The sequence below is a fragment of the Macaca thibetana genome, chromosome 10 (assembly GCF_024542745.1).
Source record: "Macaca thibetana thibetana isolate TM-01 chromosome 10, ASM2454274v1, whole genome shotgun sequence".
Lineage (NCBI taxonomy): Eukaryota > Metazoa > Chordata > Mammalia > Primates > Cercopithecidae > Macaca > Macaca thibetana.
Window position 1 is genome coordinate 49,589,404 of NC_065587.1, and position 21,478 is coordinate 49,610,881.

General features: G+C 51.9%; 1 protein-coding gene and 1 long non-coding RNA gene across 2 annotated transcripts in view; one reads left to right on the top strand and one right to left on the bottom strand.

Moving 5' to 3' along the window:
- PEDS1 (plasmanylethanolamine desaturase 1) overlaps positions 1–21,478 on the top strand; it is a 293,832-nt gene that overhangs the window by 93,290 nt on the left and 179,064 nt on the right. The gene's annotated exons all lie outside the window — the stretch shown is intronic.
- On the bottom strand, positions 9,403–14,922 carry LOC126964407 (uncharacterized). The gene is made up of 3 exons (XR_007729365.1): positions 14,734–14,922; positions 12,399–12,695; positions 9,403–11,913 (listed from the first exon to the last, which is right to left on the bottom strand). It is a non-coding gene; the product is annotated as an uncharacterized LOC126964407 (long non-coding RNA).

A 21,478-nucleotide genomic window follows, 5' to 3' on the forward strand; every position in this document is an offset into this window, starting at 1 on the left:
AACTCAGTCCCATCGTTCCTCTGGAAGGCAGGCCATGACTCCAGACCCGCCGTGTACCAGCACTGACTATTTTCCACCCAGTGACTGTTTATTTAACTGTCCTCCTAAAGTAACTCCTCAGCCATCAAACGGCTGTTTACAAAGCCCACAATTAACCTTCTTGGGACAACAAATAAACAGGAACCTAATTAGGCGTGTTTCTTCTGGCTCAAGGCACGGCAACCCCAAGGCTTGGGCATCACAGCTGTCATTCAAATAGACATTTGTGGGTTGTATGGATGAATGGATGTGTGGGTGGCTGTGAGGATGAGTGGGTGGGTGGGCGGATGAATGGACGGATGTATGTGTGGGTGGATGACTGGATGGATGAATGGGTGGGCGGATGGTTGGATGGATGGATGGATTGTAGGTTGGAAGGAAGGATAGGTGGATAGATGATATTTGAACCGATGGACAGATGGATGAATGGAAGGATGGATAGATAGAAGGCAAGAGGGATAGAAGAATGGATGGGTGGATGAATAGAAGGACAAGTGGAGGGAAGTCTTGATGGGTGGATGGATGGCTGAGAATTGGATGGAAAGGATAGATGGAATAATGGAAGGATAGATGGAGAGATGTTTGGATGGTGGATGAATGTGTGGATGAGTAGGTAGGTGGATATATGGGTAAAGGAATGAAAAGATGGACTGGTGAGTGCAGGTTAGTGGAAGGCCAGAGGGAGAGGGTGATGTGAACTGAGGCTCCAGGCTTTTTCCTGTGTCTGCTTCCCACCCTGCCCCATTCTTCACTGAGATGCTGTGTCACCACCCAGTAGAAGGGACTCTGACTGTGTGGCATCAGAACAATCCTAGGTTCAAATTCACTCCTGTCATGTTCTACCTCTGTGGCCTTGAGCAAGTCCTGTCGCCCTCTGAGCCTTAGTCTCCTCCTCTGTAAAACAGATGTTTGTACTGTCCCCGCTTCACAGTGTGGCTGGCAGCGTTAATGAGTTAAGTGCCCACGCCATGGTCCCTGCCCTACCTGTGTGAATTCCTATTCAGTGGCTGCCCAGAGCAGGGGCTGGCATCACTCGGGGCTGGGCAATGTTGGTGGACTGCCCAGACCCTCTGTTCTGAGCTCCACCCCGACGGAGGGAAGAAGCACCAGCCTGTGCTGTGGCAGGGCCCCCCCCTCTGCAAGGTTCTTCCCCTGGAGAGAGGGGGCTGGCTTCTGCCTGGGGAGACTCAAAATCCCGCTGTGGGGACGGGCACTGGAACAGAGCCCAGGACCTGGCTCCCCTCCCTCCCAGCTCCCTGCATTCCAGTCTCGGGGCCTCCACTCGGCTCTCAGAGCTGGGGGTGAGAATGCCACTCAATGCCACTCAATGTCCAGCTGCCTAGATTCACATCCCCTCCTCCCACGGCCTGGCTGGTAGCCTTGGGCTGGATACTGACCACTCTGTGCCTTGGGAAATGAGAGTTCCTACCTCATAGGACTATTGTGAGGACTGAATGAGTTAAAACGTGAAGTGTTTAGCACAGTGCCTGGCACATAGTAAGCATGGCTAGCTGCTATGATTCTTATATAACAGTTGTTTTCATTATTGTTGCTGGTATTATCATCACTATTATTTTACCTCTCCCACATCCTTTTCTCCTTCTGGCCACAGGGAATTTGATGTTTCCCAGCAGGAGATGGCCCTCAAGCTGGGCCTTGAAGGAACAGAAAGGCTCCGAGAGGCAGAAGAAGGCACCCCTCAGGAAGACTCCGCCTGGGGCAGCTCCCACAGCAGACGGGCCAAGAGGTTCTGGCCAGAGGGAGGCGTGGCTCCCAGCGCAGGGGCGGGATAGAGCGAGGTGAGTCAGTGTCTGGCCCAGCCAGGCCCTCACAGCCACAGCTCTGCTTCCCATCAAGGGGCGGAGCAGCTGCGGCTCCCCTCTGGCCAGGGCTGGGGGTCTGAGTCAGCTCGAGTCAGGTAAGCAGAGGAGGATGTGGGGCTTTCCCACCCGCAGCCTGGAAGCCCGTGTGTGCAGGGCAGGGCTGCCTCCCACGGCAGGGGAAGGCAGAGGCCTCTGCGCCAGGTACAGCCTAGGTACCGCCTACCCCCATGGCTGACCCTGGGCCCCAAATCCAGCGGGAGGCCTGGGAGCATCTTCTCCACCTGAGTCACCAGGCTGGGCCCAGGACCCCAGCCAAGGGCTTTGCCTCTGGGAAGAAAAGAGCTTCGGAGTCCAGCAAAACCTGGGAAGCAGGGGGAAGCTTCCCTAGCAGGTGCTATTTGAGCAGAGGCCTGGAGGAGGTGAGGAAGTAAGCAGCGGGCCGTGTGGGGTAATGTGGGGTAAAGTGCTCCAGGAAACCAGAATGGCAGATGCAAAGGTCCTGAGGTGGAACCTGGAGTGTCGGAGCAACAAGGAGACTGTCATAGGGACGAGGGCTGGGGGAGGAGGAAGAGAGGGCAGAGAGGGGCTGGGGCATGTCCCACAGTGGATGAGCCACGGGAAGGACTTGGCTTTTCCTCTAAGCAAGGTGAGAGCTGTGGGAAGTTTCTGGGCAGAGAAGGGACAAGATCTGACTTAGGTTCTCACGGGATCTCTCTGACTGCATGTGGGGAATGGATTGGAGGTGGAGGATTCAGGACAGAAGCCAGGAAACCAGGGAGGAGGAGACCGCAATAGTCCAGGTAAGCCATGCAGGGTCTGGACTAGGGTGGGGACCGTGGAGGTGAGAGAAGAGGTGGAATTCTGGGAGTTCCTCTGCATGTCAGCCAACCCGCCCTTCTTGAGGGCCTACTGTGCATGAGTTCTGTACAGCAACATGACACAGAGATTACAAAGGCTGAGCCCTTGCCCACAGTGTAGGAGACAGGAGGAAAAGGAATGCGGCTGTGATGTAATCAGTGCCAGACTGAAGTGTGAATTAAGGGCAGCTTCATCTCCCCAGGTTCTGTCCTAAAACTTTCTATGTAGGAGCTCAACCTAGTGAGATAAGAACTATCATAAGCCCCCATTTTCCAGATAAGGAAACTGAGGCCCTCTTAGTCAACCAGTATGTCTGAGTTAAGAGACTCCTCCCACTAGTAAGTGCCAAGACTGGGATTCACACCTGGGTCTGAAGGGCTACAGGACTGACCCCGCCTGACCACCTGTGTAATCAGGGAGGGCTTCCTGCAGAGGTGAGGCTTGAGCTGGGTTCCCAGGGTTGCATAGGATTCCGTCAGTGAGCAGAGGACCTTCCAGTCCTGGGCAAGGTATGAGCCGATGTGTGGTGGTGAGACTCATCCCCTTAGCCAGTGTCTCCCACACCTCACTTAAAAGCCATCTTTAGCTCACGCCTGTAATCCCAGCACTTTGCGAGGCCAGAGCGGGCAGATCACGAGGTCAGGAGATCGAGACCATCCTGGCTAACACAGTGAAACCCCGTCTCTACTAAAAATACAAAAAATTAGCCGGGCATGGTGGCGGGCGCCTGTAGTCCCAGCTACTCCGGAGGCTGAGGCAGGAGAATGGCGTGAACCCGGGAGGCAGAGCTTGCAGTGAGCCGAGATTGCGCCACTGCACTCCAGCCTGGGAGACAGAGCAAGACTCCGTCTCAAAAAAAAAAAAAAAAAAAGCCATCTTTAAAGCCATTCATACCTTTTCTTAAGTAAATTGATTTTTCGGTTTACTCAGTTGGTTTTTTTAAAAAATAACTTACTGAGACGAAGTTCACATAGCATATTAAGTATTTTAAAGTAAACATTTCAGTGGCGTTTTAGTATTATATTTTGCAACCATCACCTCTAGCTGACCACGAAACATTTTCATCACCCCAAAAGGAGACTCTGTGACCATTAAGCAGTTGCTCCCAATCCCCTAACAACCACCATTCTTCATTGGTCTCAATGGATGTACCTATTTTGGAGATTTCCTGGAAATGGAATCATATAATATGTGGCCTTCTGGCCAGGCATGGTGGCTCATGCCTGTAGTCCTAGCACTTTGGGAGACTGAGGCAGAGGATTACTTCAGCCCAGGAGTTTGAGCCCAGCCTGTGCAAAACAGGGAGACCCTGCCTCTACAAAAAATACAAAAATTAGCCAGGTGTGGTGGCGCACGCCTGTAGTACCACCTACTGGGGAGGCTGAGGTGAGAGAATCATTGAGCCTGGGAGGCAGAGGTTGCAGTGAGCTGAGATCACACCACTGCACTCCAGCCTGGGCAACAGAGCAAGAGCCTGTCTCACCAAATAAAAAGACCTCTGTGTCTGGCTTTTTTCAGTTAGCATCATGTTTTGGAGGTTCATTCTCATTGTAATATGGATCAGAAAAAAATATTTTTAAAGGAAAATTTGTGTTACTATCAGAAAGAGGAAACAACTTTTCATTTCTATAAATAGAAAGTAACCTTAAAACAACAATCACAAAAGAACATTACCAAATCCTAGCTGCATTCTGTTGCCTGGTAAAGCCTCTGAGCTTAAGGTCTGCTCTGCCTCATAAAGGGAGACAAGCAAACGTGGGAGAGGTGTTCAAGTCCAGCCGCGCCCACCTGAGACTTTCTCCTTGGGTTAATCAGAAGCATCAAAGAGAATTGCAAAAGGAGGAATGGTGACAACTGTGATCTAATGCATCTTGCGTGGGAGGCTCTGATATTTCCAGAGCAGAGCAGGGGTAAGTGCAGCTCATGAGAATGAGTGTCCCTGGTGCCATGCCTGGTAGGTTATAGGGGAGGGGCTGCAGGTGGGGAGTCTGTTGGAAGCTTCTTCATCAGCCCACACATAATCCAGAGAATCCTATGCCCGCCAATGCCTTGCCTTTCCTAAATCCTTTCACATCCATGAGTGCAGGTAGTACAGGTGATAACCAGGTTAATTCCTGGATGCTCTTCTATTCCCATAATGTATTTGTCCACTTATATGCCAATACCAAACTGTTTTATTTCCTATGCCTTTGTCATATATTCTAATGTCTGAATGAACAAGTCCTCTCTCTTAGTTCTTCTTTCAGCATTGCTTTGACTATTTTTGCACATTTACTCTTTTACGTGACTTGAGAACATCCCCTTTTAACAGACAGGCCCAGAGATGTTAAGGGGCAAGCCCCAAGTCACACAGAGCTTCTGCCTCCAAGCCTCATGGTCCATTTCCAGGACTCCCAGGGGTCCTGGGCAGTCTTAGGAGTGGGCATGAGTCTGGCATGCTGGGAGGAAAGGGGAAATGTTGTTACCGCCCAAAACACGCCATTCTTGTGGGTCATGAAGAACACCTGTTTGCCTATTAAGGGCTTTGGATGCCTTGAAAACTAGCAGCATTTTGCCATGTTCACATTTCACCTGCCGGTATTACCTACTCTTCCCATCAATTCGCTTTTTAAATGCTTGCTAAAATTTAATTTTAAAGGAAATGAGGAACCAGTGTTGACTGTGAGGCCTTTGTTGTCTGTGTCCTGGCCATACCCCCTCTCCCTTTTCTCTGGTGAACACAGACAGCACCTGCCCCCTTCACCTGTGAGCTTTGCTCATGGGGCAGGCTGGATGTGCTGGGAACTAACACTCCAAGCGGCTGCTGTCAACCAATGACAGGCACGACCTGAGTCGTCCTGTCCCTTCCCCAGTTCCCTGGCCACCGGATCCCCTCCCCTAGGGGGGCTAACTCCATTACTACATGGGCTCCCAGCATGCCACAGCAGGACCGAGCCCAGTTGCCTAAGTGGTTACTGACTTGGTAGCACTCTTGAGATTGGCAGCCCTTCCTCCCTGATCTCACTTCCCTACCAGTGCTTTCTGGAGGCATCTCCCAAATAGACTACTTGCCTTCATATTATTCTGTTAGGGATCTGCTCGTAGGCTCCCAATCTAAGGCACTTGCTGCAAATGGAAGACAATTGGTGAAATATACAAAAAAGTGAAACAAAACCAGCTACTATTGCTGATGACAGCTTGTACTTGAGATCTGCTCTGTTTCTTCTGAAGAAAAAGCAGGTGGTAGGAAGGTGTTCAAGATACACAAGCCCCACAGGGTGTTTCTCCCTCCCCTTGGCATCACAGGGAGGACAAAAGGGAGCTGGAAAGCCTCACTTACAGTGTTAACTGATGGAATTTCATGCCGGGGTCCCTGTACCTTGCAGCTACCTCTAGCCCCATCCATGGCCCCGGGCTCACGAGGTCCTGAGAACAACTTTCCACAGGCCAACTCCAAGGACAGTGGAAAGTCCCTTAGCCTGGGCAACTGACAAGACACAGGCCTGGCTGGACCCAGTAGGCAGCCCTCAGTACCCACCCAGGAGGGGCCCACAGGATAACTAGCCTGACTCATGGGCAGATAGATGGGTTCAACTTTGCCGTGAGTGCATCTGGAGAAGGGAGAGCTCATGACCCCATTCATTCATTCTCTCATTGATTCAACAAATTCTGATTGAGTACCGACTGTGTGCTGAGCACTGTGCTGGGCACTGGGGAGATGGAGAGAAGAATAGACTCAAATCGCTCATGGAACTGCCACTCCAGCAGGGGACACAGACGAGAAACAAACACAAAAATAAACTCAGAAATGAGAGCATTCCATGCTACAAAGGAAAGAAACAGAATGAAGGGATCAAAAATACATGGGGTGTCTGAGCACAGTGACTCACTCCTGTAATCCCAGCACTCGGAGGGCCGAGGTGGGAGGATTGTTTGAGCTCAGAATTTTGAGACCAGCCTGAGCCACATACTGAGACCTTATCCCTACTTAAAAAAAAAAAAATAGCTGGGCGTGGTGGCACACACCTGTAGTCTCAGCTATTCAGGAGGCTGAGGCAGGAGGGTCACTTGAGCCTGGGGGATGGAGGCTGCAGTGAACTATGATTATACCACCGCACTCCAGCCTGGGTGACAGAGTGAGACCCTGTCTCAAAAAAAAAAAAAAAAAAAAAAAAAGGACAGAGGGCTTTGGTAGCATAGCCTAGAGGGCCTCTGAGGAGGGTCAGTGAAGTTCAGAACTGAACGTGGAGAGCCAGAGAAGGCAATGAACGAGGGAAGAGCTAGTGCAAAAGCCCAGGTGTGGGAATGAGCTAGGCATGTTGACGGGGCAAATGGTGGCTGGTGTGCTGGAGTGGAGAAACAGGGGAAGGGTGGTAAGAGGCCGAGGTGAAGGTCGTGGGCCTGAGGCAGGTCAGAGCAAAGATGCCTGGGAAGTGTTTGTGTGAATACTGAGCCTTGCAGGAAAGGCATCCATGGGCACTGGATGGGAAGCACATAGCAGAGGCTGAAGGCAGTGGGTTCGGGAGGCTTTTTCTCTTGGTGTCTTTATCTGTGGGAGGGGAGGCCAAGGGGAGAGACCTTGGTTTGCATGGGGTCAGCCAGATTGCAGGAGGGAGGGTCCTCAGGCCCCTTCATCAGGGTAGACCTGGCTAGTTTCAACCAATGGAATCAGCGACTGGTCTTCAGCACCTCATCATAGCTTGTACTCTGTGAGAGGCTATTTATTGAAGTATCTATGCACCAAGCTCTCTGCAACCCTACCAGAGGCTGCCCGACGTGCCCCTTGCCTGGGAGAGACAGAAATAGAAAGTTGCAGTAGAGTGTGACAAACATTCCAGGGAAGGTCTGGACGAAGGAAGGGTCATTCAAATTGGCTTTTGAAAGATGAAGAGAGACTCACTGGAGAAAAGCCAGCATTAAAAGAGCAGAAACAACTGTCTCGTTTGGTGCTGTGTCCCCAGCACCTGGCTCAGAGCCTGGTGGACAGTGGGGGCTCCATCAGGATTTGTTGATGAACAAATCGGAGCTGCCCGCACTTTGGTTATGCAAATTGGAAACTGTCTTCACAATTTTTATGCTGTCTACTCTCCACTTCTACTCTTCCGTATTTAATGTGTTTCTTCAAATTTACTGACTTTTTTACTTAAATAAATTCATTTTAAAAGAAAACATTTGGTGTTATCACTAGAATTGAAAAACCGAAGAATACATGCCACAAATCAAAGATAACCAGAAAAAATGCTTACAAAGAAAACAAAACCATGTTATTAAAGTCTACCTATTGAAAGAATAAAAAGACAAGCCACAGAACAGGAGAAAATATTTGCAAATCACATATTTGACAAAGGCTTGACTAGTATCCAGAATATATATAAAGAACTCTCTAAATCTATTAAGAAGAAAACAATTGGTTTTTTTTTTTAACGGACATAAAGTTTGAGCAGATACTACACCAAAGAAAATATACAGATGGCAAAGAAACACATACAAAGATGTTCAACATCATTAGTCATTAGGGAAATGCAAACTAACACCACAAGGAGATACTATTATCACCTATTTGAATGACTAAAAGTAAAACACACATACACACAAAAAAACCTAACAACACCAAGTGTTGGTGAGAATACGAAGCAACTGACACTTTCATACATTCCTGGTAGGGATGAAAAATGGTACAGACACCTTGGAAAACAGCTCAGCGGTTTCTGAAAAAGTGAAACATACACTTGGCCGCCTGGCCCAGCAATTTCACTCCTAGAAATTTACCCAAGATAAACAAAAATTTAGGTTCACATAAAAACCTGTTTGCAAATGTGCCTAATGGCTTTATTTATAATGGCTAAAAACTGGAAGCAGTCCAAATATTCCTCAGCTGGTGAATGGATGAACAAGCTTTGGTACATCCATACCCTGGAACACTATTCTGCAATAAAGAAGAACCATCTACGGATACACACAACAGCATATATGCATCTCAAAAGTGTCATGCTGAGCAGGAAAAAAAAAAAAAACAGACTCAAATTGAGATAACACATTATAGAATTCCACTTATATGGAATTCTAGAAAAGGCAAACTTGTATAGAAACAGAAAACATATAAGATGTAAAATTCAAAAACATGTGAAACTCATCTGTGGTGATACAAGTTGGGATCACGGCATCCCTAGAGGGAACATGAGTGGAGGGGAGAGAGGGCAGCTCTCTCTGGGGGTGGGGATGTCCAGTCTGCTCACTGGGGTGCCGATTACAGGCCTGGGACAAGCTGAACGCTTCGTTCATATGTGCTGCAGCTCTATAGGACATTTTGAAAAGTCTAGCTAGATACATGAATGAGCCTGAGATCTGCTCTCTTTTTCACAAAGGGAGATTAGCAAGTATTTGGTCTTAGAGGCAGGTTAGCACCAAACAAAGACTCTCCTGGATAGGGCCGGGTGCGGTGGCTCACGCCTGTAATCCCAGCACTTTGGGAGGCCGAGGCGGGCGGATCACAAGGTCAGGAGATCGAGACCACGGTGAAACCCCGTCTCTACTAAAAATACAAAAAATTAGCCGGGCGCGGTTGTGGGCGCCTGTAGTCCCAGCTACTCGGGAGGCTGAGGCAGGAGAATGGCGTGAACCCGGGAGGCGGAGCTTGCAGTGAGCCGAGATCGCGCCACTGCACTCCAGCCTGGGCGACAGAGCGAGACTCCGTCTCAAAAAAAAAAAAAAAAAACTGGATATAAAGGAAAGACTGTAAAGAATTTGCAGGGAGAATAACTCGCTATGTGACCCGAGGTGATTTTACGCTTTGTCTGTGCAGCCTATAAAATAATCTTGTGTGTTCCCCATGATGCACATCACCAAACCAGGAGATGCTGGAGAGTCTGAGACAGCGCGGGCAGCACTCTGCCAGGGGAAGGACACGGAGGTGTCCAGGTTTGGCTCCAAAAGCAGACAAGCCTGCACTGTGTTGGGGCAGGTGAGGAGTAGCTGGATTCCACTGTGCCCTTTTCGTCTGTGTCCCTTGCCACCCAACACGAGCTCAGCACATAGTTGATCTTCACTAACTAGTCACCCCTCCAAGCTTTTGCATTGGTTGTTTCCTCTGCTAAAGATACCCTCTTCTCCCACCTTGACCACCTGACTAACTCTTAAGTTCAGCTCCCAGGTGCCTCCTCCTCCTTCTCCTTGGCACATGAGTGCCCCGCTTGGCATTTGCTTTGGGGTGTCTATACACACTCTTTCCTCTGCCTGGAGTCTCTTCTCCCATGGGGCAGGGGTCAGTCAGCACCTTCTGTATGGAAGGGACAGAAAGCCAGTCCCAACTGTTTTCAGCCAAAAATGAGAAAGGCAGTGGCTCACATAACTGGAAAGTTGAAGGCGCCTAATTTCAGGTACAGTGGGATCTAGGAGTTCAAAGCCTGTCCAGCTCTGTGCTGCTTCCTCCCAGGCAGGCTTTTCCCTTGTTTTGTTCTCTTTTTGCTCTAAGCGTTCACTTGCTCACTGTCCATCCAATGGAAAAATGGCATCTCCTTCACAAATCATGGCCTGCTCTAAAGTCCCAGGATCAAGTTTCATTGGGCAGGCTCAGTCATGTGCTCATCCCTGGACCAATCACTAGAGCAAGACCTGGTCACATGTCCACCCCTGGAGACAGAGGCCTCTGGGCACCCCCCTCCTCGTGGACTGAGAAGAGGGAAGAGAAGGTTGTTCAGTAGGAAGTCGAGGTGCTGTTACCTGAAAATGGGAGATAGATGCTGACTTGTCCACACACCCGCACCTTCTCCCGGCAAACTCTAGCTCGCCTCTGCACATCGTATGACCTCAGGCCAACTCCTTCCCCTCTCTGGGTCTCATGTTCCTCCTCCGGAAAATGGGCAGGAGGCCGTTTGAATTCCAACATTCCAGAAATCTGGGACAGCTTCCAGGACTGGAGGCTGCTCCCTAGATCCCAGGAACGTTCCAGCACTTCTGGGGACGGAAATGGAGCATCAGTCAGAGCCCTCCCCGGCCCCCGGCCTGGGAACATGCTTAGAAGATGACAATTGGGCTCCCTTCGGCCGAAATTCCACTCCTGTGGGGGCCTTGCCAAGGAAAACAAGCCCAAGAACCAGGCATTAAAGGTGAGCATACTTGAGCATTTTAAGATGACAAATTATTTACACAGGTGTGGGAACCATCCTCTCGCACCCTGCTTTCTTTTTCTCCCTCCCCTTTCCAAATTCTTTCCCCCAAGGGTGCTGACAGACATGCCAAGGGAGGGGGTGGCTGGTCATGGAGATCTGCCCAGAGTAAGTCCACAAACCCAGGGCAAAGTGGGAGGACAGAGAAGCCGGAAAGAGGGTGTCTGCGTGGCGGAGGCTGGTCCTTGCTCACCTGCCTTCTTGCTCTCTACCTCATTGCCTGGGGAGATAATGAAGCTGGGGTCCCAGGAATTTTATTGCTACCTGAGTCCTTGAAGAAACTCATGCCCAGGCCATCCTTTGTCCACAAGGGAGAATAAGGGACCAGAGAGGTGAAAAGCAATCCCCAGGGTCACACAGCCAGTTAGCTGAACTTGGGGCTGGCAGGGGAAGAGGTAGAGGAAGCAGTTGTTTCTTAAGCACCTAGTGTGTGCCTGACACTGTGCTGAGCTCTGGGAACACATTGTGAATGAAACAGACAAGATGTCCCGCCCTCATGGAGCTGAAAAACATACAAACAAGATAAATAGCAAGATACCTCCAGAAGTGCTTGAGGAAGAGTAAGACAGGCTGAAGAGGTGGCAGGGGTGCTATCTAGGTTGGGGAGGTAACATTTGAGCCAAGAAAGACGAGAATGAACCGGCCATGGGGAGATGGGAAGGAAGGGCATTCCAGGCATCTGGCACTGCACGTGCAAAGGCCCTGAGGTGGGCAAGGGCTTGTGGTGTTCAAGGAACCATCAAGGGGCCAGTGTGGCTGCAGCAAGAAGGAAAGGCAATGACTCAGAGGTAGATTCAGGTCAACAAACCCAAGGGGTAGGTATAATCATTCTGTGTTACCAAGGAGGAAACTGAAGCCCAGAGAGGGGCAGTGACTTGCCCAGGGTCACAGAGCAGAGTCAGATTCCAGCCCTTTTCATAGGCTCCAAACCCAAGTTCCTGTGCTTTCGTGAGGGGAGAGGGTGAGAGCAGGTGCTGCGAGGGCCTTCCAGGTCTCCAGCCTGCAGCTCAGCTCTAAAGCTGAGAAGCATCTGGGCCAGCTGGTGCTTCCTGTGGGAAGAAAGCAGCGACTGATTGAGCTGCTGAGTCACGGGGAAACAACAGGCTCCCAGGCTGCAATGGGTTCTGCCTCAGTTTACCTACTCGTAAAAAACAGGTTTCATCACATGTCTGCCTCAGTGCTGACTTCAGAGGGGTGCTGTAAGGGTTAATTACTGCCTGGCAGCTCCAGGAGCCTTGATGAAAGGTGGCGGAAAGTGGGCGATATTAACCTGGGCAGGTAATTACCCGCGGCCTGAGGGAGGGTGCAGAGGGGTCCTAGCCTGAGTCACTTCTGGTTCTGATTCAACCCCAGGCCAGCCTCTTTCCAAGTGGGTAGGGCCCAGTGTGCCCAAACATCTGACCATCATCCTGGCCTCAAGCCCCCCAGCACCAGGCAAGGCTGAAGCTAGGAGTGGTCACAAGCCACACAGTCCTAGGGTTCAAATCCCATCCTGCCGCTCCTCTGACCGGAAGACCTGGACAACACTCCTCACCTCTTGGGCCTGTTTCTTCATCCACGTAGTGGTGTCTTGAGTCTGTTTTGTGTTGCCATAACAGAGTACCACAGCCTGGGTAATTTACAAAGAACAGAGATGTATTTCTAACAGTCCTGGAGGCCGGAGAGCCAAAGATGGAGGGGCTCACTCAAGCAAGGGCCTTCTTGCTGTCATCCCATGGCGAGGGCATCCCATGGCGGGGGCATCCCATGTCAAGAGGTGGCATGTGAGACAGCAAGGAATGGCTGAACTCACTTTCGTGACAAATCCACTCTCTCCATCATGAAGCCACTCCTGCAATAATGACACGAATCCATTCATAAGGGCAGAATCCGCAGGACCCAACCACCTCTTAAAGGCCCACATGACCTTTGGGAGACACGTTCAGACCCTGGCCCCACCCCCGGGCACTGTGGCTGTTTCTCACACATATGCCAGATACTGTGCCTCGCGGCCACTTCGTCCCCCTGCTGCCTCAGTTTGAGGTCAAAAGTGACACATCAGCCCACAGCCACCTGTGCCGTCAGCCATCTCAGCCTCCGTGACCTGAAGGAAAATGATGAAAGACTTTTCTAGAAATAAATGATTTTTAAAACATCCCAGGAAATGATCCCTGGTGGCCACTGGGACCCTGGGAGGGAGGCCGGGCCTCTTGTTCCCCCTGCCCCAATCCCCACTTGGGCCCCGGAACCAGGCTCTGACTGCCCCCTGTCCCCAGAAGCCCACCCCTTCCCTCTTCCTCGCTCTTGTGGCTCCTGGGTCTTGATGCCACCCAGTTTCCCCCACACCATACGTGCACACACACACACGCACACACATGCACACACGCACATACACACGCCTGATCTCTGCATCCAGCTGTGAACGCACAGCCTGGTCCCCGGTGAGTCCCAGATGTTTTCCTTCTTCCAGGGTTCAGGGGACAGATACTAAGGTCAGAGCTCCCTTCCTCCTTTTACTCCCTCCCTGAGGCAACATGGTGCCCATCTCACAGGTGGGCACGCTGAGACTCCGAGATGCAGATGCCCACACTCCAAGCCGCTGAGAGGCAGGGAGGGCTCACACCCTCCAGGAGGGACGGGGGAGTCCCAGGGGCAGCCTGAGCACAGGGCAGGGGCCGGGGAGCCTGGCCCTCCGTGGGGTTCCTGGGAATGAGGCTTTTTACCGTGAGTGGGCAGCTCCAGGGCCTTGGGACCCCAGGTGGGAAGAAACCGGGCCCTTGTCAGGTAGCTGCCCCCACAGGTACAAGTCAGGCACCAGGTGGCCACTTTCAGGAAGAGCCTGGCATTAGGAGAGCTGCTCCAGGGTGGAGGCGCCGCTAAGCTCACCTCCCACCCCTCACTCACTCCCTCTGCTCCAGCCACTGCCCTTGCTGAGCCTTCAGCGAGAGGATCCTACAGCCTGGCCCTAGCACCTGCAGTTCCCTCTGCCGGGAGCACCATTTCCCACCCCCTGCCTTTGCATGCGGGCTTCTCCTCTTTGTTGGGGCTTCTTTTCAAATGTCACCCCCTCAGAGGGGACCTCCCAGGCTCTCTCCATCTCACCTTCTGCTTTATTTCCTTTGGAGCCCTGCTCGCTCACTGAAATGACCTCACATGTCTGTTCTCCTCAGCTAGAATACAGGCTCCACGAGAACAGAGGGCTTTTAAATGTCTTTCTGTTTTTGTTCACTGCTGTGTCTCCAGGACCTGGTAGCAGGCACGGAACACAGTGGTGCTCAATAGATGTTTGCTGATGTACTGAAGAAGTTTTGGAAAGATAAGATGTAATTTGTATCACAGCGGGAGGGGTGGGTGTTTCAGGGGAGACGTCATCCAAAGAACTGGATGATTTCTCCAGCGTCTTAAAGCGTGTCATGAGCAGCTCCACATCACAACAATAATAATAATATTTATTGGGCGCTTCCTGCGGTAAGCACCATACCCAGATCGCCTCAGAGTCCTTCCAGCGACCTGTGAGGTCAGGGCTGTGATTATCCCCACTTTCCAGATAAGGAAACTGTAACTTAGAGTTACAGTTAGGGACTGCTCCAGGTCACCAGTGATTTGGTGGCAGGCTGTGGTTGAATAAAAGGCCACTTCGACCCCCCTCCCACCACCCTGGCCTGTCCCCATCCCTCCAGAGCCTGAAGGTTCCCTGGAAACCGCACAGTCCCTCGATCCCTGGCACAGCCAAGAGAGGTTGTGTGTCCCGCCCATCACCCCCTAGCTGGTCAGGGGCCCAGAGGGGATGATCCCTGGCTGCCGGTGGGCCCCTGGGAGGGAGGGAAGGCTTGGCAGCCGTCCTGTCCTGGGGACGCCAGGCAGCCGGGAGTTTCTCTCCCCGGACTTACTGTACATGATTCAGCGCCAGCCCCAGTTGTGAAATCTGGGAATCTTGTGGGCAAGGCTGGGCCTGGGGGATGGCCGTCTGGGAAGAGGAGGCCGGGAAGGGGTTAAGGGGGGTGGCGGGGGAGGAGGGGGCAGGCGCCAGGCCAGACCAGCAGAGAGCGCACAGTTAGCACTGGGCCGGCTGCCTGTGGCCGGTCTCTGACATCACAGCTGCGTCAGCCCAGCCAGCCCCAGCCCCCCACTTCCTCCTCTCCCTGGGCAGCATCCTCTGCCACCTCCCTAGGCTCACTGTCCTGTCCTGAAAACAAGCAGTTCCCTCCTGGAAAGAGGCAGGGTGGTCAAGGAGAGGGACTTTGCATACAGGAGGGACTTCATAAATGATAGCCGTGATGTCCTGGAGCCAGACCATAATCCTTTGAGCTAGACAGGGCAGGTAGGAAGCTATCACACTTATTTCAGGAAAGAAGAGACTGAGGGTCTGAGAAGGGAAGGGACTTGCCCAAGGTCACCCAGCTGCACAGTCATAATGACTTGAAGTATAAATAAGGATCATGTTGATCTTCCTCCACTCTTCATTAGAAGGACATGTGTCTCTTGGTGCCCGGTTGGGCTGCAGCGAATGCCCCGAGGCCTGGAATTTTCTTCCTCATCTTATTAGTTTGTTAAGTCAGATTAAACCAAATAAGCATTTGTTTGACTAGAGGAACAACAAAGGATTTCACAGGGACTGTTCAAACATCAGTGATGACTTATGGTAGTGAATCAAATAAATTCTGCATTTGAAATGTTTTTCCTAAGAAATTACAGTGAGGCCAGGCACGGTGGCTCACGCCTATAATCCCAGCACTTTGGGAGGCCGAGGCGGGTAGATCACTTGAGGTCAGGAGTTTGAGACCAGCCTGGCCAACATGGTGAAACTCCGTCTCTACTGAAAATACAAAAATTAGCTGGGTGTGGTGGTGCACGCCTGTAGTCCCAGCTACCTGGAAGGCTGAGGTGGGAGAATCGCTTGAACCTGGGAGGCAGAGGTTGCAGTGAGCCATCTTGCCACCACCCTCCAGCCTGGGCAACAGAGCGAGACCCTGTCTCAAATAAACAAACAAACAAACAAACAAACAAACAAAAATCAAAGAGTGCCTACATGCGTCAGGCTCAATCCTCATGGCAACTCTTTGAAGGTGGGACTGTTACCCCATCTCACAGGGGAGGAAACTGAGGCACAGGGAAGCAAGTGATGCCTGAGGCCACAAAGCCAGGAAATGACAGTGGTGATGATAATAATAATGCTAGCCGGTCTTGATAAGCCGCTTCTGCCTCGCACTGAGCATGGTATTTACAGGAGCGCACCGGCTTCTCTGAGCTCCCCAGGAGGACAGCACTCTTACTCTTTCCATGTCACAGGTGAGAAACCAAGGCCCAGCTGGGTTCCATTACTTGCCCAGATCACAGAGCTACGAAGTGGCAGAGCTGGGATTTGAAACCAGGCTGCCTGGGTGCTCAGGTCACTCAGGGGTGGCTGAACGGGAGATGCTCAGGGTTTCAGAGGGCACCCCTCCCCCAAGCTACCCCTAGCATCAGCTCAGGGCCACCCTGAGCTGGCCTGGCATGGCTGGGCAAGGAAGTGCAGTTATGTCTTCCCCAGGATGCTGTTATTCCACAGTTGCCACAGCCCTTGAGTGCACAGAACCACCATGAGGAGCTTCAGGATCCTCCCCATTTTACACAGCAGAAAAGCCAAGGCCCAGAGAGGGTGTGTGACTTGCCCAAGGTCACACAGCATGGTCGTGTGGGCTACAACCCCACTCCCAGCTCCTGAGCCTGCCCTCAGCTGCGGAGGCCCTGGAGGATGAATTCCAGGAAGAAGAGGGGAGCCGAAACCTGGCCCTCCCTGACACTCTCCAGGAACGGGCTTTCCTCTATTCCTTGCTTTTCTATCTCCTAACTTGGTGGGACTAAGCCTCACATGAGCTGGGTCACAAAGGGGGACAGGAAGGACATTCCTGGCAGAGGAAACAGCACAAGCAAAGGTGGACAGCATGTGGAGCAGGGAAGGAGGATATCTGGTTGGGATGCGGTGGAGAGTGAGGAGCCGGGGCGGGGAGCAGGTAGAGTCAGGTAAGGGGGCCTTGAATGTCATGCCAAGGAGTTTGAGCTTTGTCCAGAGGCGATGGGAAGTCAGGAAGGCTTTAGAGCAGGGAAGGACCAGGATCACTAAACAGAGGGTGGACTATTGCCATCACCTCCCCACTATCCCCCCTGCCTCTGTCCTGGCCCCTCCAGCCCATTCTCCACCCCCAGCCAGAGGGATCCATGAAAACTGAAGTCAGACCACGTCCCTCCTATGCTCAGAACACTCCATGACTCCCATCTCCTGCAGAGAAAAAGCCAAAGTCCTTATACAGCCCACGTGGTCCTGCAGGATCTGCCCCCAACAGCCTCTTGGCCCTCACGTCCTCCTAGTCTCTCTCCTCACTCACTCTGCTCCACACACTGGCCTCTTTGCTACATCCCAAACGCAGCAGCCACAGCCCCCACTCAGGGCCTGTGCATCGTTCCCACTGCCTAGAACACTCTCCCCTCCCCGCAGCTCCCTCCCTCATCTCCTACAGATCACTGTCAGCTGTCACCTGCTCACCAGGCTGTCCCTGCCCCGCCCATTGAAATCCCATCTCCTTTTCCTGCTTCATTTCTCTCCCTAGCACGGATCTTCTCAAATGCAATATGCAACTTATTTATCTTGTGTATTGCCTGCTCTCTCCACAAGTGTGAACTCCATGGGGGCAGAGACCTTTGACCGTCCTATGTCCTGCCATGTCCCCAGCGCCTGACCCACAGGAATTGCCCAATAAATATTTGTTCAGTGAATGGATTCTTTTTTTTTTTTTTTTTTTTTTTTTTTTGGCAGAATAACTTGGTGAGGACCTTCTCTGGGGATACAGATGGAGAAGTGACCTGCCCAGGGTCACCCAGCTCACAAGTGGCAACCTCATCTGGCCCCAAAGTCTGTGATTTTTGTCTCCATTCCAGGCTGCCCCTCTAGGCATTAGGCCCCACATCAGCCACTATACCACTGAATATGCCCACAAGGCTGCAAGCTGGGGTCTGTCCTCGGTTCCATCTTAAGCTAGAGGCTCAGAGAGGTGAGGCGATTTGCCCGAGGTCACACAGCAACTTAGAGTGTGAGTTCGGCTCTTTCTGCCTCTGTATTTTGGGTACTTTCTGTTACAGCAGCTCTGCCTCTCCCTCCTCCTTTCCTCTTTCCAACCAACGTGTTTGCGGCTGGAACATCAGGCCTGTTGTGCGTGGCCTTGACATACACCATGTCCTGGGCCTGGCCCCGCCCACCACCCTGGCTGGGCCACGAGAACAGTGCCTGGTTCCACATGCCTCAGGGATGAGCCGCAGAGAGTGTGACCAGGCCCAGCTGACACATCTCAGAGCAGATGTGGGTCTGCCTCCCACAGGCCCAGCCGGTCCCCCAACACCAGCCAAGTCTCAGCTCATTATTGTCCCCCGGGGCGGTGTGCTGGGCCTTGTGGGGCAGAGGGAAAGGTAAACCATGACCCTGAGGAGCTCAGAGATCAGGGATCTTAGGAAGCCGATTCAGGCCTAGAACCAGGGCCAAAGTCTTCGTGGTTTTAGAGGAAAAAGAGACTGGCTCTGGGGTTGAAAACAGTGTCACCAGGGACCAGGCAGGAATTTAAAATGAACAGAGTGGGCTGGTGTAAGATGATAAATAGCTACTATTCCTTGGCCTCAGCATCAGAGAGACAAGAGGGAGTGGTGGGGACTGGGGTACATGCCTTGTTTAAAGACAGTCAGTCACCTCTCAGCTCTGGCTGATGGTAGTCCCTAGAGAACGGGGCCCAATATGGTCAGATGCTCCATGCCCTGATTTTCCAGAGGGAGTCAAAACACAGCTTTTTGTGTCATATCCACAGATTCTTAAATATTGGCTTCATTCTTTTTAAAAACTCTGTGTGGGCTGAAGAAAGCCCCACAGGCTTGGGGGCCAGATTGGGCCCCTGAGGCCTCCAGTTTGCAGCCTCTGTTCTCTGTAGCCAAATGGAGCAGGCAGAGAAGGAGCAAATCTCAGCCTGACCCCGAGTCAGGAGCTACAGGTTGGGACGGTGGCCAGGACCCAGCTCCAGCAGCTCCAAGGGACGTGGGGAAGGTTTCTGTCATCTGGTCCCCTCCTCCACTCCATGGAGATGATTTCCCCCGCCCGCCAGCTCCAGCAGGCTGAGGGGTGAAAGGGAGCCTGGGCGGGGACCGAGGTCTCCTTTCTCACATGGGACACAGCTGTGGATGTGTTTTTCAGGCGGATCCTAATTTCTGTCTTCCCATCCCCCATGGCTCTGCCACACTAGGAAGTGGGTGACTCTTTCTGTCCCAAGCTGTCCCCCAAAAGCCCTGCTCCATGCTCCAAGCTACCTGCTTCCACAAGCACAACTTTGAAGCTTCACCATGTCCCTTATGACCAATTTTCAGATGAGGAAACAGGCTCAGGTAGGGAAAACATCTGGCCCAGGTCCCTACAATCAACACACAGAGGGGCTGGACTTAAACCCAGGCTTCATGCACTTGACCACTGGGCCCTCATCTCGTCTCTTCTGGTAGAACCCAGCCCACCCTCCAAGGCTTGCTCCAGCGCTTCCTCCTGGCTTACTGAACAAGCAACCAGGCCCTTGGCCCACTGCCAGGTATTCAGACATGAACAGATAGAGTGTGTCTCAGGCTCCCCTGTGCTGTTAGTTGAATGAATATTTCACTCATTTTCTCCAAAGTCGTGGGGCCTTGTCCACATCCAATCTGTTGTCTCAGCCTCTGACCACATGTCTGTACACTTCCCAGATGCCTCCTCTTGGATGGTCCCCAGGCATCCTCCAAATCAGTGTGCCCAAAGCAAGTTCAGCAACTTCCCCCAAACTGTCCCTCAGCCTGCCTCCCTTGTTTTGGAAGGCTGCACGACTCTTCAGTGTCCAAAGCCAGAAACACGAGCATCATCCATAATGCCTCCCGCCGCCATGCCTCCAACCCAATTGATCACCAAAGTCTGGGAGTCTCGTCCTCAACCTCCCTCAAATCCATCCACCCTCCTCTCCTCTGAGGCTGCCATGCCAGGTCAGTCTCATCACCTCTCACCCAGGTGGCTGCAGTTCCTTGCCGCCTCGCTGCTTTCCCCGCGATGATACTTCCTCTTCCCCAGATTCAGACTCCTGCAGGAGTCTGAAAGACACCTACTGTTTTCTGCTGTTTACTCTCAGAAGCTCCCCATCACTTGCAAAGGAAGTGTAGCACCTTGGCAAGCCTTAAAGCCCCTGACCTCTCCCTTGCAATTTGTACGTCCCAGTCAGCCCAAACTACCCACTTCTCCACGATGTCTTTTCTGATCTCTGAGTCTTTGCATAGGTTGTCCCTTTTTTTTTTTTTTTTTTTTGAGATAGGGTGTCGCTCTGTTGCCCAGGCTGGAGTGCAATGGCACGATCTTGGCTAACTGCCACCTCCACCTCCCGGGTTCAAGAAATTCTCCTGCCTCAGCCTCTCCAGTAGCTGGGGTTACAGACATGCACCACCACAGCCCAGCTCATTTTTTTATTTTTAGTAGAGATGGGGTTTCACCATGTTGGCCAGGCTGGTCTCAAACTCGCCACCTCAGGTGACCTGCCCACCTTGGCCCCCCAAAGTGCTGGGATTACAGGTGTGAGCCACCGTGCCCGGCCGTGCACAGGCTGTTCCTTCTGCCTGGTGTGTTCTTCCCACTCAACTCTTTGTCTGACTACTCCATATATGCCCTTCAGGACTCAGTTTACATGTCACAGGCTTCGTAAACCTTCCCTGATGCCCTAAGTCTGGTTTAGGTACCTGCTGAGGTCCTACAGTGTTCCCCGCTTCCCACCACGTGTAAGTCAAACTACTCTTATGGGAACCAGAAACCCTTCCAGATTTTGTGTTTGTTTTGGATTTTAGAGACAGCATTCCTTCCAGGCATTTTCAGCAGAAAGGATTCAACACAGGGAATTGAACACTCACAACATTGCTGGAAGGGCTGGAGAGGCACCAGCACCACACAGCAGAACTGGACCTTCAGGAGAGCTGTCAGCCACTCAGGATGGTGGGGAATCAGGAGGCCACAGAGGAGCTGTAGACTTTGAGAACACATTGCAGCACCATCCAGCGATCTGGAGATAAGGAAGCCACCACCGCCACCGCTACCTCTAGACTCCCCAAGAGTGGTACCCAGACGCCAAGTTTGCTGCAAGAAAATCCATCCCATGTCCATGCTCACCAACAGAAAGAGAGCCCAGGCAAAAACAAGGCCGCCCCCACTTTCTGACTCTCACAGGAAGGCATCTGCCTGGCAGGACCTGCAGAGCGTACAGACCCCCTGCTGCAAAGGAGGCTGGGAAATGTAGCGTGTAGCCTTCCAGTCTCTGCAGCCACTTGCTAGAAAGAGATATTAATAGGAATGGATGCTGAGGATCAGATGACCCTGAACATGAGGTCTTAGGATTCCCTATCTCAGCCCCAAAACCCTCTGTGAATGGAATCCTCTGCTTACTTGTCTGTGTTCCCTAATGGACTGTGGACACTTTAAAAGGCCAGGATGATGCCTTGGATATCTCAGGCTCAGCAGCATCTTGCATAGGCCCAATGCAAGACAGCAGTAGTCATGTAAGAAGAAAAATAAGAACTGATATTTATTGAGCATTTACTATGCACTGAGCACTGGGATACATGTTTTAC